This window comes from Rhyacophila brunnea, unplaced genomic scaffold, assembly GCF_057557595.1.
Source record: "Rhyacophila brunnea isolate RB1 unplaced genomic scaffold, BYU_Rbru_1.0 scaffold_11, whole genome shotgun sequence".
NCBI classification, from domain to species: Eukaryota; Metazoa; Arthropoda; class Insecta; order Trichoptera; family Rhyacophilidae; genus Rhyacophila; species Rhyacophila brunnea.
In genome coordinates this window covers 35,810,088-35,827,817 of record NW_028232763.1, presented here as the reverse complement: position 1 = coordinate 35,827,817, position 17,730 = coordinate 35,810,088, and the positions used below count along the sequence as shown (strand labels likewise).

At 32.5% G+C, this 17,730-nt stretch overlaps 1 protein-coding gene across 2 annotated transcripts in view; it reads left to right on the top strand.

The window, feature by feature from the left end:
* Nucleotides 1-342: 342 nt before the first annotated feature.
* LOC147078690 (ATP-binding cassette sub-family G member 4-like) overlaps nucleotides 343-17,730 on the top strand; it is a 40,895-nt gene continuing 23,507 nt past the window's right edge. The window contains exon 1 of one of the 2 annotated variants that reach the window (XM_085960371.1): nucleotides 343-579. The gene's annotated coding sequence lies outside the window, so the exon portion shown is untranslated. Of the gene's footprint in view, nucleotides 580-6,626; nucleotides 6,953-17,730 lie in introns of those variants that run through there. The other variant, XM_085960370.1, reaches the window with a different exon arrangement.

Here is a 17,730-nt window from a genome sequence, read left to right as displayed (position 1 = left end):
AAATTTAATATACAATAAGTAATGAAAAATAACATTCAATTTATTTTCGAGAAACACAAACGCGTATGCCTTCTTAACACCGAAAATACCGGTATTTTGGATTTATGAAACCGGTATTTCGGTATCGATAAATAATCGAAAACCCATTTTGAAATACCGGTATTGCAATCCCTAGCAATGAAGATATTACAATAATATTACGAAATATGGTTTTTATTATCTTTAGTTGTACCTTACTAGATTCGCCCATTGCTGAGTTCACCTCTGCTCCCACTCATTACATGTTCCTATACATATTAGTATAGATATCCTAAGTACTGGGTGCGTTTATAAGAGTTTGTTAATCAAGCAGTTTTATTGGAAAGGAGCAAATGCTCGCCTGAACCATTCAAGTCTCGTGTGGGAGAGATTCGACACAATAATATTATCACGCATCTCGCAGTGAGATTCGTCAGTACAAAGATACCGGGAGCCCACAGCATGTTGTGTTCCGATTAATTCGTCCTCTGACAGTGAGTCCAATAAAAATAGGCGCGAAATAGTTAGGTATCTGTTTTTCGACCAATTTGAATGTAAAACGTAAGTTGTTTGTCAGAATCTTATGTTTCGATAGATATGTTAAGTGTTTGGGACGTAAATAGAATTAAAATTTATAACATGTGCTTCTGTTATGTGTAATTTTAAACGTACCTATTACAATGTGATGTAAAGCAACTAATAAAATTGTGCTGTTGGGAAAAAATACGCGTCTACATAAAATAAATATTATCATTTATTGGAATAGAGTTACAAAGAATAATGTCATTTAACAATCTTAATGTATCTATTGATATAAAATAATAAATACTTACTTTCACTTGACACACAGCAAAATGAACGTAAACTTCACGTGTATGACATACATTGTATCCATTTAGTTAAATATAATTTAATTCTAATAACTCCAAAACGTATTGTCGGCCGACGCAGTTGTGCTTTCAAATAGTCAACCAGTGATACTCAATAATTAATTCAGCCAATAATGGGAACAAAAATACACAAATCTCCCGGTTTCAGTAGGGTTGTTGCAAGTCATATTAACATAGAACCTTTCTGTAGTGCTACTGATAACAAACACAATTTACTTTTGTGTGTTTGTGGTTTGTTTATGTGCGTTCCTTGAAATATTTTTTAACAGGAAAGAACAAACAAATATTGTGCAAATAATATGTTTTAATTGAGGTTTTATCTATGCCTCTACAATGTGAAATATTTCTGACAATGTGAGTTTTTGTTGGCGTCTGTGGCTTTGTTTTACTGTATTGTCTTTTACACTTTGATATAATAATAAACGTGAATGAATGATTTTTGTGTTAATTTAAAAGGTGTTTTATATTTTTTTTCAATAATTACCATCACTCGAACATTTAATCAACCTCTAATCTTAATCTTTCAGAAAGCTTCATTGTTTTATTAATAGGTTACATCAGTGGCGTCCCTATGCAAAATGCCGCCCCTGGGCAGCGCCAAAATGCCACCCAATTTGAATACAGTATTTTTTATGATCCGTGTCGTTTATGTTCACAATGGACGTCGAAGAGCGACAGATGTAAGCTAGACGTCGCGAACCCGACAAAAAATGCAGTCTTGTTAAACCTTTTATGTTAATTAATACGTCATTTTGTTTCCAACTATTGAGTTGAATTTTTTAACGGAAATATATTTTCGTTATTACTATTTCTCTAGAATCCAAATAATTCTCCTCGATTTGCCGCCCTTCGAGTAACTGCCGCCCCCAAGCGACGCTCAATCTGCCTACCCCCACGGGACGTCACTGGGTTACATAAAAACCTTGAATATCTATTTTGTTTATTTACCCTGATTATTAGTAAGTCAGCTGTCGTCATCTTTTTGCCAATGTTATTATCGTAGAACCAGACATGAATTGTCGGAACTATGGTTGTAAAATGCATAATATTATAATACAGTCAATAACAATTTTATGAATGCCAATTATGCATAATATAATTTTGGAAGGTCATAGTGATCATAATATAATATCAGACTATTTTATAATTCTTCCACAGATTTTACTTTGATGTTAAGACCAGTTTTCTCCGACTTATAAGAAAACAATTAATTAAACCCGCGATTCACATTGATTCAATACTTTTAAAAGATAATGAATAATTTTATATCTCTTAAGAGGATTAAATGTTCCTAATTACTATAAACCCGTACTTCAAATGTAGACATCCGTTCGTATAAGAGTAAGAAAGAATATTCTTCCTTACTCGAGATCAGTCGCCTGCTTCCCCTTACCCGTTAGGTATTTCAGTTCCCATTATTTCTAAGTTCCCTGTTATTAATATTCAAAAAAGGAGCACACAACCGATTTACATAATCGTAGGTACATTTCCGATACAAAATTAAAACAATTTTCACTAAGCATCGCACTATGTGAAATGCATTACCTATTATGTGTAATAATATGTAGAGAAAGATAGACAAGATAAAAAGAGCTTTTTATATACCACGTTTTTAAATTTTCCGTTGAATCATAATAAACTTAACAATTCAATGTATTAATAAATAATATAGAATACTGAAATGTCATTTTGACATTGCATATTGATTTCCATAGTAACGCACATATTAATAATTTAGTTGCTAGGACCCACTTAGCAACCAATAATAGTGAGTAGTAAATATTACTTTTAACGATTTTTTCCGAAACATACGAAACAGAATTAACTGAAAATGAATTCAATTCTGCTTAAAGATGGCCAAAAGTATTAAAAAAAGCATTCCCGTCGTGTTCTGATATATTCTAAAAGTTTCAAATGTCTAGCTAGTCGGAAAGTTAGTTAAAAATCTTGGACAAACAAGAAAAAATCTGTACGGGACAAACAAGAATACGAGCTAATAAAAACATGGTAAAAAATGATAATCCCTCGTGTGTAGTGGTAAAGACAATGCTTTGAATGATCGTGACTACTGAATTTAATATAAAATGATTCATATACCTGCATAATTGAAATATAATCCATAGATACACATTAGATGAGAAAAATGAATAATAAATCATGAGATATATTTATAATACATCGACCAAATGATAATAAATGCACTTTGAAATAATATATTGTAGTACTTATGCATCAAATGATCATTGATCATACAGCAACACTGATAACAGTGATAACAACGTATGTATTTCTTATAATGCAAGAAATAATTATTATCAGTAATCATTATAATATTAAGAACGTATACGGTTTATTATTCAATAATAGATGTATCAAATATATCGACACTCCGATAGAAAAGAGGTCAATAATACTATACTGCATCAGTGGCGCACCCAGGATTTAATATTGGGGGGGGCCCAAGGAGGAGAATGTAAAACAGCCTAATTTCTCGTTGTCTATTGCACACCATGGTCCCCACATCCTGAAACGGGCCCTCATGCTAGGCTTGGCGGGCCCCCTACCTACTGCTAAGATTAAAGGCAGTGTTAAACACTACATTAACGTTTTTCAAATTGTGTTTTAGTTCAAATTAAGGGTACTTATACATAAGAATTGGCGATTTTCAATACATCCACTTTAATAATGGAGCTGTCGAGTATCGACACATAATAATCAAAAAATATATTGCACAATTATATAAGTAATTGAAAATGTTCATGGTCAAAAAGTGTATTAGCGCCGCAGGCGACTTTTTTTACTATTAAAGCTAATTTATTATGTGTGTTTATCTGGTCAACCCGACACGCCAGGCCCCCAACAGCCTGGGCCCCCAGGCTAGAGCCCTGTCAGCCCTCCTCAGCCATGACCTACACCACTCCGGAATTCGGGTGGACACCAAGAATTTTTTGACAGTTCCATTAGGGATTGGGTTTCTAAAAAAACCTGACATTAGTGTTTCGAAATTTTTGTGTTTTTTTTGCCAGTGTTTTTATTTGTCTAAGCCCAAAGGCTTATTGGATTTCAATTTCAATGGTTAAAATCATTCTGATAATTTTCATGTTTGGGGGGTGTCAGGGCCCTTTGCCCCCCCCCCTGGTTGCGCCACTGTAACCACCTCACTTCAGTGTGAAAAAGCAAACAATCGTACTTAGCTTCCATAGAAATGCAAAGTTTTTTTTAAAATGCCTGTTTTTAAAGGTCTGGATTAGATGAAATTTACCATGTTGGTCTAGTACAGGTTTTAGCACTGCTGTAATGTTTTCGAAACTATAGATTCCCTGTGTAAATAAAACAGTGCGTAGATATAATGTTAGGATTTCTTGTTTTTGCGAGGGTAACAAATCCTTTAAATGAGCCTAACATTGACGGAGCACCATCCATACAAATTCCTCCATGATATTTTAGATTTTAGACGCGTGCGATCGATTCGGCAACATCAAAATCACATTAGATCTTTCATCGGCTTTCATAATTTCACGAAGGACTTTTTCGGTTTTCGCTATTTCGCGGATTTTTCTGCTTTTATCATTATTTTCGCGGTGCACATGCAACAAGCCAGCGGTGCACCGGTTAAGAACCACTGGTCAAGAGCCACAATATTTATGCTGAATTCCACCGAAAAAATGATTTTTTTTTAAATTTACACCACCACCGACTGTGGTGGGCATGGCCCCCACATCATGAATGTTTGGCGGGCCCCCTTACCTATCACCAGGGTTAAGGGGAATGTGATGTTCTACAGTAGTGTTCCCAAATGGTATTCCGTGGATTTATCTACATTGTTAAATAATTCCCTTGAATTCTTGATTTGTCGGACCTCATATCATATTATCGATCGTTATCATACTATAGTCCACTGGTCACGACCCCCTCTTGTGGTAGCCAAGTTGCATTCGACCCATCGATATTGGATAAATAAACATTTTTATTTTTCTAGAAACACTAAAAATAATTGTAATATAAAATGATACACGTGAATTATTATCATGTAGTTACGTATATCATATTATTTTCATCATACTTCATATTTTTTATGTTAATTTTGATGAAGTAGTATCTATAGCGCCACATGTGATTTTTTTTATAATATAACAAATTTCTGGTGTGTGTTTATCTCACAATTAGACGAGCCGCCACGCAGGGCCCTCTTAAGCCCGGGCCCCCAGGCTATAGCCCTGTCAGCCCATGGTGGTGGGTGTAGTCGTACTTTTCGCCGAATTTTTATCGTCGATTTTCGGTTTTTTAATAGTGAAGTTCCAAAATATTAATTGAAAATGGAAAAAAAAAGTATTATTGCACTTAACTTATAGGTGCACAAACCTACCCAACAGAACACAGCCTAATTTCTCGTTTATCGGACTTTTGTCTATTGCACTCGGTGTGCACCACTCCGGAATTCGGATGGACACCGAGAATTTTTTGACATTTCCATTAGAGATTGAGTTTCTAAAACAACCCGACATTAGTGTTTCGAAATTTTTGTGTTAGAAATTAAAATCTAAGAAATTTTTCTAGAGGGTGCTGGAGAATTTCAAATATTTTTTTTGCCGTGTTTTTATTTGTCTAATCTATTGGCTTTCAATTTCAATGTTTTTGGGGGGGGGGAAAGGCCCCTTGCCCCCCCCCCTGGGTGCGCTACTGTACTGCATTCAATAGCGAACTGAGGGCCCGGCCCTACCAGTTAAAAGTTAAACAAAACATTAATTGAAAAAAAAAAATATTTTTATAATACAATCTATATTGTTTTATATGCCTTTCTACCAACAAACTGTTGGTTGTCTCCATTCATGTGAAATATATTATTTTCAATTGATTTAATAGTATCTAAAAATTTATTACGATAACAAACAAATGTGAAAGTCTCAAACATTAAATAATATAAGATTTGAGAAACAAAGAAGAAACAGTGTATTAATTATTTTTTTAAAAAAAGGTGCCCTTTAATATTCATTTTTGGAACTCCCAATATGTATTAACCGAGTAGCAGCTGAGTATAACTTACGAAACTAAAAATATAGAGCAAAAATCGTGAATATTGCAAACAAAATAACATAAAATTATTCTGACATAACCAGTACCTAACACAACCCTCTCACAATGTACAGTAGTTGTCTATAATATCGTCTCTGTTCTGGCAGAACACACAAACTGGAGAATACTAGTTTTAAATAATTTGACTTTGGAGTTGTTAAAATGTTTGAAATGGTCTATCATGCGAGTTTATTAAGTAATCGTAAAAAGGATGACTTTAAAATAAAGACTGTTTATTTATTAAGAAGGTTTCCAGACGGTAAAGTTTGAAATAAGGAACATTTTGGTATAACTAACTCAATATGTAATTTTTTCGAATTAGTGTCTTTTGCCAGAACAGTGACGATATGAAGTAATGCGTACGATGCAACGTTTTATATTTTATTTTGCCAAATGTTATAATTTTATTGTTATACAAGGTGAATGAACCGAATCGATCAATTCAACAAAATTGAATTACAATAATTCACAGTGGAAAAGTGAAAGTGATAGACATAAAAATCAGTTATTAGTACGGGAGACGGAAACAAACCACTCGTAGCTGTGCACTTCTATCGGAATTTTGTGTTTGTTTGTTTTATTTAAATGCCTAATAGAGGAGAAACCGGTTGTCAGTGTAGGCGTACTATTCTCAGTCGTGTGTTTAGTCATGTTGAGCCGGTAACCGCTCTAGCACTCGACTCGGTCTACCAATCACCAACCCTTTAGCAATCGGTAACTACGGAATAATACAGTGCCTAAAGTAAAATATAATGTAGTCTAAAATTTTATATTTTTATATCGTGTACATAAAATAATTTATTTAATTAGCAAGTTGATATATCAATAAATTAATCAACGTGTGCTGTGTTATAAAAGTGATAATATATTGATTTAACTGGAAGTTACTTGCTAGAACTTCATCACAATTTGTTTCTCTGCGTGTTATTTTATGTGTTTTCTTTTACACCACACCATCAATACAAGTGAAGGTAAATAAAAATGTGTAAATTTATTTTTTAATTCGGCAGTTTTGTTAAAATTTTGTTTATATTCAGTGATTTTTGTGAGACGGGGATGTGGTGGAGTATTATCGTACAACTTGTTTTAAACAAAGGTTTCTCGATTAATTAGTTTATGTTATTTCTTTTTACAACGTTTTTCTTAGCTCGTATTCTTGTTTGTCCGGTGGTTGTTTGTCCAGTACCAATCTTGCAATCGATTTTTAACTAACTTCCCGACTAGCTAGACACATGAAACTTTTAGAATATTATTGGTATAATAATATATATTATTATAGATTATTGGTATAACCAATAATATATAGACTATTATTGGTTGCTAAGGAGGTGGTCCTAGCAACTAAATTATTAATATATACGTGAGTTACAATGGAAATCAAAATGAAATGTCAAAATGACATTTCAGTATTCTATAATCGTTAAACGGCCCACATGCTCGTCGTAGGTCAAAATTGAGTTTTTATTGTATATTCAAACCATGATCCTGGACACTCCTTAAACGTTGTAGATAATCTATTTATATAATTTTGAAGCCTTATTATCCTTTATATTTATTTTAAACATTTGATGACTGCATAAAGTATTTTTGTTACATAAAATAGTATTCTTTTAAATCTCTCGCTCTAATGTTTTAGAATATAGTCGTATTTCGGTACATAACTGTGCAGTGGTGTTAAGGTTTTTTACATTTATTAATTTTTAAACGCATTTATAAAACCATTAATATAATTTATGACGAGATAATTTTTGTAAAATATTCACGATAAAAAATTATATTGATAATACGTATATATTAATAATTTAGTTGCAAGGAGCCCAGACCCCTAGCAACCAATAATGGTGTCGAAATAACTTTTCATACAAAACAGAATTAACTGAAAATGAATTCAATTCTACAGATGGCTAAAAGTATTAAAAAAATGCATTGGCGTCGTGTTCTGATATATTCTAAAAGTTTCAAATGTCTAGCTAGTAGCGGTTAGTTTAAAATCGATTGCAAGATTTGTACCGGACAAAGAACCACCGGACAAATAAGAATACGAGCTAAGAAAACGTTGTAAAATATGTAAATTTAACACGCAAGTAAGTAGGTACGATAGGAAATTGATATTGACATTTTATGCATTCATTATTTAAAAAAATATTGCATTTAACCACACACATTATATAAATATTATATATGACTAGATAGTAGACAATAATATGTAGGTAATAAAGTAGACTTTTGACATGGAAACTAAATTTAAGCACCCCACAATATTTTGCGATTTTTTGGGGAAAAAAGTAGCTCACGAGCTCTCGAGTCTCGTTACTGATACGGGTCTAGGTTATGCGGTTATAAATTTTTGTAATGGCCATAAAAACTAGTTCACTGTGAATTAATTATGTAACATTATTTTTTACCGCAGGCGATGCATTTATTTAAGATTGCGGTACTGTTTTACATCCTAACCGGTTCGACACAGTGAACACAATCTGATGTTACAAAATATTTTTAACATAATTAAAAAAAAAACTAGTTCCTTATAAAAAGTGAGTTACTTAATACATTGTTTTATTGAATGCAATAAAGCCCAATATCCTTATAGCGCCTATTACACGTACACGGATTCACCGGCACCGATAGTGTGTATTTTAAACACAAAACAGATAATAAATAGAATACCGATAGGCTATACCTAATACGCCGCACGTTAATGTAGGGTTTTTTAATGTGTGAGTGTCCTACGAAAATGAACCACGCATTATGTACGTGCAATAGTGTGTATAATACAGCAACATTAAATGAGCATACATACATAAACCAAGAGCAGTTTTCAGTATTCGACGTACAACGTATTCTTGACACGTGTGTAAGTTTAGTCCGGATTCTTCCTTCCTCGAGTCGGTTACCTGCTATCGCCTTACCCGTTAGGTATTTCAGTTCCCATTATTTCTGAGTTCCCTGATTTTAAACTATCGCGATAATAACTGTTCACACGTCAAAGTGCCGACTGTCTCTCCAATCTCATTTTTCAAGCGCGAGCGAGACGCGACGTTGTCATTGTACGGTGCCATTTGACAGGTTCGCAGATAATCGGTAAACCACAAAATGTTTTGTGTGGTGTAGTTCATAATTCTTCCGGCAGGTTAGCCACTATCGTTCTACTGCGCATGCGCACCCGCAATGCGAGTACCAATTATTATTTCGTGAAAATTCATAAGTTTATGAACTTTTTTGATCCACGCATGGAGTCTTGCAACTTGCACGATAAAATGTGTTTACACGTGAATTGTCTTATTATGGCCGTGATAATACGTACTGTCAACAGTATATCCATGCACGAGTAAACGGGGTTTTATGATGCAACGCAACGAATAATATTATGTTAAATTTAAGTCAATAATGATCAGATAAGTCTTAATCTTATTTCACTATTTGTGAGAAATATAAAATCTATAATTTATTGCAATGTTATTTTACCCCTACAGGGTATAACTGATTAAGTTTGGTTAACTAATACCCGATTTACATACGTTCTACTCATAACTAACAGACTTTGATAACCATAAAACTGATAAGAATAAACCAAATTGATAAAAAAACAATGAATAAATAGTTGTTATTATGATAAAATTATCGTTTTAGATTTGATTATTTAAAAATGCATTCTCTGTTTGGACAATATGTACAGGGCTCGAAATGGATCGGAACTCACCGGGGCGCCGTTCTGGTTCATAAAATCCCTAAAATTATCTCTCCGTCTCTGGTAAAATTAATTCGACCGTCTGCGCTAAACAGGCCATGAAATAAAAATCTAACACATTTATTTTTATGAAATACACATAAAATTAGATAACTGTGTATTTACATGTGTATAAATAAGCACATAACATAAATATTTACGCAACATTATCGAGCGCTCCGGTTCGTAAAATTTTCCATTTCGAGTGCTGAATATGTACCATTATGAAAAATTAATGTTTACATAATGTAATTTTGTGATTTTGGCGTGTGATAAGATGGTCGTTTAAACTGTAACATACTAAGTTATATTATAATTGTATGCCAAATATTCACAAACAAAAAACTATAATTTCAAACGATTAAAAACGAAAAACAACACACGGTTATAGATTTTCAGATATATATATAATATATATCATAATGTTGACCCACTTTTCCTAAAATGTACTATAGATAGTAAAATTATATGAAAAACGATGGCAACACGGTATGGCATTGTTATTTTGGCCATTATGGTGAAACAATTAAAACAATAATAATTCTCGGAAGAACCTTGATTTATATTAATATACTTTTAATTCATATTCACGTCACTTCACGTCATTTTTATTACAAAACCAGACAATTATCAATTAAAAATTATAATGATCGTTTCAACAAGCTTTCAAAAACATGTAAATGAACAAAATATGCTACATATTATTACTAATATAATTTATCATCACTTTATTGTTTATATTATGAGCGTACCTATTTAAGTCAGTTTATTTTTACCGTTGTGTAGTAGTTGTTGGTGTTTTATTCAGAGTGCATTACTTTAATTATTAATAAATGTATAGCTCTTTAATTATTCATGAATAATTAAAAAAAATTATGTGTCAATTTATTCGGAACATAATAAATAAGCCAAATAAGTCCCGTTACAATAATATAATGTAATGTACCTAAATAAATTAACTTTTTTATATGCCAAAACATTATTAGATTTTATTCACATTATAATAATAATATATAACGAAATTGCAATTGTCTCAAAATAATTAAGTATTTTTTTCTTTCTTTTGACCATGTCCGATTCTAATAGAATCACATGGGCCTCCATAGTTTTTTATTAACAGATTTTTTTTTTTTTTTTTTTACGAGAAATGAATGTTATCCATTCGCTCAACCTAGTAAGTCCATACTCTGACTCTAAACACAAATTGAAAAACAATATGTGTATTTTCCAGACCCAGGGTTCGAACCTGGGACACACGACGTTATAAGTCGACGCGTAAGCCACTCGACCATTGTGAGCGCGAAATAATTAAGCCCCTCAAATATTTTTAAAGAATCTCACAATCATTCATGTGGTTCCCTATGTATATTATATATACCTATATTTACAGTTCGATAAGCATATTACGACTTATCTAATACCTATATATTTAAAAAAAAAATGTCTTAGTTAAAACAAAGATAATTTTTAGCTAGTTTAGCAAATTTAATGTCAGTCAATACAACTAGACTAAACATAAGCATAATATTATATATAATAATATTTTTGATCTAGGTCTAAGTATATTATTTCTGAAATGCAAATACTTATGTAAACAATTAATTATTATATAGACGTAAACAATTGAAAAACAAGCTGATAAAAATAATCCTTACGAATACCATTGATAAGTGGTGCTAATTTATCCGCTAAGAATTGATTCGAAGAAATCACGCAGTTTTTACAATGTAATCATACATTACCTAAGTATATCGTGCAACTTCTGTGGCGACGTACTATTATTTTTACCATGTTCGATCCACAGAAAATTATATGGTATTATAATTATATCACAGAGTGGAATGGTACGAAAAATGTATGTTAGCCACTTGCTCAACTTGTTAGGTCCATACTCTGAGTACAATTACACATTGCACACCGGCTTGACTTGAAAAACAATATTTAAACACCTACGAGAATTTTTTATACACCTGTGACGGAAAGTGGGTATAGATTTATTATTCCATCCATAAGTAATGACAGTAGAAACTAACGACACCTTTAATTAAGTATTGAACATAATTCTGAAAACATTCATGAGAAAATATAGCCAATAGAAAAAATCTTTTTCGAAAAAAGTAAGACGCCCGGCAGGGATCGAACCTGCATCTCTTGGGTATCGCAATAGATAAAAGAAATAGTTAATTTAAATTATTAGCAAGTTCAAGTAAGTTGCAACAGAAAATAATTAAAGTAATAAATACTTTAATTTAGAATACAAAAATCAACCGCCTACCGTAACTCAATTTGGAGAGCACTAATGAGCAGGTATTAATAAAATCCAATAGTTAAAATTTGTCGCAATTAAGCATGGCAGTCGTAGCATAGTGGTAATGGACAGAGCGCGATACCCAAAAGACGCAGGTTCGATCCTGCCGGGTGCCTTACTTTTTTCGAAATAGATTTTTTCTATTGGCTATATTTTCTCATGAGTGTTTTCAGAATTATGTATGTTCAATAATTAGAATGGTACATTCTTAAATCTTGTGAATTATTCGTTGAATAAAATAAATAGTTAATTTAATTAAGTAGTTTGAAATTGTTGATCTGTAAACGTTATTAATATTTGTATAAAAATAACTATTAGCAGTGCCTCACTTTGGATAAATACGACAGATGCAGAAGATTATATACAAAAATTATAATTAAAGTAAACCGAACATAATTTAGGTTAAAAAAAACATAATTTTGAATATTTGAAACTAGGTACTCGTAATTTGCCTAGCTTTATTTGGTATTACTATCCACTTAAGAGCATACTTCAGTGAAACGGCAAATAATTCTCAACTATAAGGTGCGACGAAATTTTGGACTCGGATAGCGAAAGGCGAAGTAAAGATGACTAAAAACGTTACCCATGTACTTGAAAAAGAAAACATGTCAATAAATATATTATTATTGTTACTAATAGAACAATAAACAGACCATTAAATGGACGCATGTTGATTTTTTTTATGACAAATTATGTTTTTTCTGCAGGCGTCGTTTGCACAATCTTCGCGTCGCGTAGTCACGATCGTTTTAGACCGTGCACCAGCTGAGGTATTGCCTTAAGACTTAAGATATAACTTCACTGCGGAAACCACCGATATAGGTGGTCAAATACATAAAAAAGATAACATACTAATTTGGACGAATGGGACCTTACCCGGCCCAGTCGCTTTTTGTATTGAAATTTTCAAAATTGTTACATTAAAAAAAATCGGTTAAGTACATGTTCAAACACGCGCGTTAACATCATTTTACTCCCTACTTCAATTATAGTTTGTCAATTTATGGCATATTTCAAAAAAACACTACCTTATTCTTAGGTCAATAATTATTATTGTTTATCACACTTGAATGGTCAAAGACATAGCTTATAATGAGTATCTTTAGAATTATCTTCAAATGTGTTAATCTTGCCCATTTTTGAATAATAAAATGCCTAATTCTTGTCAAATTTGGGATCACAGAGATTATCAATATAATTTTTTATCGTAAATATTTCACTATAATAATGTCGATATAAAAATTATCTCGTCATAAATTATACTGATGGTTTTATAAATGCGTTTAAAAATTAATAAATGTAAAAAATCGTAACACCACTGCACATTTATGTACTGAAATATGACTATATTCTAAAACATTAGAGCGAGAGTTTTAAAAGAATACTATTTTATGTAATAAAAATACTTTATGCAGTCATCAAATGTTTAAAATAAATATAAAGGATAATAAGGCTTCAAAATTATAAAATAGATTATCTACAACGTTTAAGGTATGTCCAGGATCATGCTTTGAAAATAGAACAAAAGCTCCATTTTGACCTACGCCGAGCATGTCCCCCCTTAACAAGTTTTCTTCCTGTGCCTATAGAAAATGTTATTATAATCGGAGCCTAAACGTGTGAAAGTAATGGCAAACATGATTAAGCCACTAAACGACAACTTTTGTAAGATTTAAAAAAAATATAAAACATAAGTGAAGATTGATTTCTTCATACAGGAATCGATTCGTCGTGTATCTCTATGAAACTAAATCGAAATATTTTGGCTACGGTACATAATTATGATAACCTCTCTTCCTCCAGACAACTTGACCTAGCGATACTACGTTGGCCTTAACCTACGCGATAACTGATAAGTGATAACTGATAACATTGATAAAAGATTCTATTACAATAAAATTAGTGAGTAAATATTCACTCATATAATAAAAGTTTATTCCATACGTGTCGATAAGCTGTTTTTTTCCCCTTCCTATAGTGAACATTACAAATTATTAATTCAAGACGTTCACAACATGACATTTATAAATAGAGAAATATTATTAAAACAGTATTATATCATCATCAGCCGGGGTCAATCCACTGCTGGATGAAGGCCTCCCCAAGCTTTCTCCGACTCTCTCGGTCCTGTGTCGTTCGCTGCCACGTATTTCCGCCGAACTTTACCAGTTCGTCAATCCAGCGGCTTTTAGGGCGACCCTGTGGCCGTTTCGTGCCCCTTGGGTACCACTGGACGACGGCATTTGTCCAGCGGCCGTCCTTTCGGCGAGCAATGTGCCCCGCCCATCTCCATTTCAGCTGTTTGGCAACGTCTATTAGATCGCGTACTCTTGTCTGCTTCCTAACCCATTCGTTTCTCTTACGGTCCTTTCGCGTGATGCCCAACATACACCTCTCCATGCCTTTGGACATCTCTCGTGTTGAGGGTTCACGTCTCGCAGCCATACGTGAGCACGATTACCACACATTGGTTGAACACCCTACGCTTAAGACATACTGGTAGGTCACTCTTTAAGATACTATTCAGACGTCTGAAAGCACTCCATCCCAGCTTTGTTCTTCGAGCAATTTCATCGTGCATGCTTCCGTCTATGGACACCTGCTGTCCGAGATATACGTAGCTGCTGACTTGCTCGAGTTGGGTGCCAGAAATACGGATAATCGCAGGGTCCGAAAAACAGTTCCTCATCACTTTTGTCTTTGAGACATTTATCTTTAGACCGACCGTTTGACTGACATCCGCGAGTTCTTGCATTCTACCTTGGAGGTCTTTTGGGTCTTGTGAGAGTATAACAATATCATCTGCAAAGCGCAGGTGACTGAGGTGTTCCCCATTTATTGGAACACCTTTTTCCTCCCAATCAAAGTTATTAAACCAGTAGAAAAGTGTAAATACAAAGATATATAAAATATATATTTAATATATATAAATTAGATTCAAGGAAGTACACCGAATAAGCTTACCAGACCCTATTTTAAGAATTTATAAAACAATGCCCACCTATACTCATCCTCACGCAGGTGGAATTTGTCAATATCCGAAGTGATTTGGTTGAACATAGTTATCGCTCTCCCAATTATTGGCATTACCAGTGGCAGGTTGGTTCTGTACTTTGGGAGAATAAACAACTGATGCTCTCTCTTTCTAAGATACTCATCAGGGACACACAGGTCAATATTGTCCAGAATGACAGAGTTCTAATTTATACCTCGTATGAGTCGAAAAAAATACGCAGCTATTATAAATAATATGTTCCGTTGGTTGCTAACAAAAAGGTTGTAATTTATCTATTTCATTATTTTAAATTTAATATTTTAGTCGATTTCAATAATAACTAGGGTCTTTTCCCCTATTGAATATTAAATGTTGATATGTTTTATGAAATGGTAAATGGCTGAATATATTATCACTGAGCGAGCGGTCAACTACTAGACAAATGCAGTCCCTCCCAAAAACTACTGGAAGCTAGTTGAAAAGAGTTATGAGAAAACCTTTATCCAGCGGTGGAACCACTGCTTTCTTAAGATCTTAGATTTTGATCTCCTAAAAAATACGTAAATGCATGTTTTTTTCTTTATACTCTAACTCTGAACCTAAAGCTTTGCACGTACGGAATATGGGCCCAAAGAATAAATCAACTAAACATATTATGCATGTAATGTTAAGTGTTAAACAATGAAATAAATACTATGTTTATTAAAATGTTGAGCAGTGACCTGAACCACTAGAATAATAATATTGTGTCCGTCAGAAAACAGGACAACTTATAATATAGTACACCTAACGTATTTTATGTTATAATTCATAACATACATCCTTCGCTTTATTTCTTATTTGTAATCACTGAGGGTAAATAGGGATTACAATACTGAATAAAAATGTCAATGCCGGTTTTTCGGTATTTAGTATTGAATACCGGTATTAATACCGGTGTTTCTTAAACATTAAAAAAAACAGAAGTAGGTGCTTATCAATAAATATAGCTATTAAAATATTTTAAAAATATTATTTCATAGCAAAAACATACATACATACCTACGTTTATAATGTGGAAATTTTAAAATATGTATTGATCATAATTGTAGAACTAGTGATTTTTTACAAATAATTTCAGTATACATATGATAATTATAACTAAAGCTCTCAAAAGTTCATCAAGTGCAAATAAGTCCGGCGGCAGGAAAAGCTTCTTAAATTCAATGCTTGTACAATCGTCAATAATAATAGAATAATTGAACATTTTTGTCACGGATGTTTTCTATTTCGAAATAATATTTCGATTATTCATCGCGACAATTACTTATATAAATATATTTGATGATTTTTTTTTAAATTATTTTTCCACCTCTGTTGGATTCACTCAATATATTTGCATTTTAGCAGCACGTAACTTATAATTCATTTTCAAAAACGTAAACGAGTGTGCTTTCTTAAAACCGAAAATTCCGGTATTTTGGATTTTAAAAGCCGATATTTCGGTATAGATAAATATTGGAATAGCGGTTTTGAAATACCAGTATTCCTAATCATCATGTTTTGGAATATATTACTATGTCGTATCTCATAGCAAATTAATATCACCGTAGAATAAAGCGGACGCTTTTGGCTGGAACGATGTGAATAAACACGGATTTGCATATTTTTAAGTATCGATGCTGTCATAATTTTTGTTTACATTGGTAACATATTCGTACCTGTCAGTAAACACATATATGAGATGGAGATATGTGATCAAGATGCACAATAAGTTATCGAAAAAAAAGATGTCTTACTTAAATTAATATTTCCAATATGGTTGATTGTGACTAGGTATTCCAGTCCCGGGCTATTTTCGATACCTATGAATCCCGGGATTGATAAACATGATCCCGAAACTTTCGGGATTGATTTTTTTATCAATTTTTATGGAAAATAAAATAAAAACGAAAATATAACAGAAAAAATACTTTTAATAACAAATAACTACATTACAAATAAACTGAGTTTAAATGAAGTTTGATTTATACCCATGTGTAAGTTGCCGATTCATTTATTTTTTTCACATAAATTAATAAAAATGAGAAAGATTGGAAAAAACAATGCTTCGCACCATTAACAAAGTAATTCCAACATGATCTCATACGTTTTACGGCAGTTTCATATTTAGCTGACTAATTAGGTTTATGAAGTGAAAAGGCCATAAGTAGGTACACCATGATTTGCTTTACTATTTTAAATCTCACTAACTCATTCATTAGGTCTTTACTATCAGAAACAGCAATCTCATAATAAATTCACATTATTATTTATATTACAATATTATTTACTCCATTAAACTTATGTGTTTCCACGATTGAACATATACGATATTAACAATAAATGTATTAAATAGTATAAATTATACTAGATTTATTTTTGACCGCTTTTATCAATGTTATTTGTAAATATATTTTTTTTATATTAACAATGAAAAAAATGCCAATCCCGGGATTGTCCAATTGTAATCCCGAAATCCCGGGATCAGAATTTTGGCTCGGGATTGGATTCCCTAATTGTGACTGAAGATTATACGACGATAATTAGGGAAAGAACAGGTTTTTATAGAATTAAATTTACTCGGGGATTAATAGATTACAAAGTTAAAACTTGCCAAGATAAGAGAGATCAGAGTGGTGTCAGAATAAGTTAAATCAGGATTAAGATAAATTTTCATCAACGATTTATTTATCGT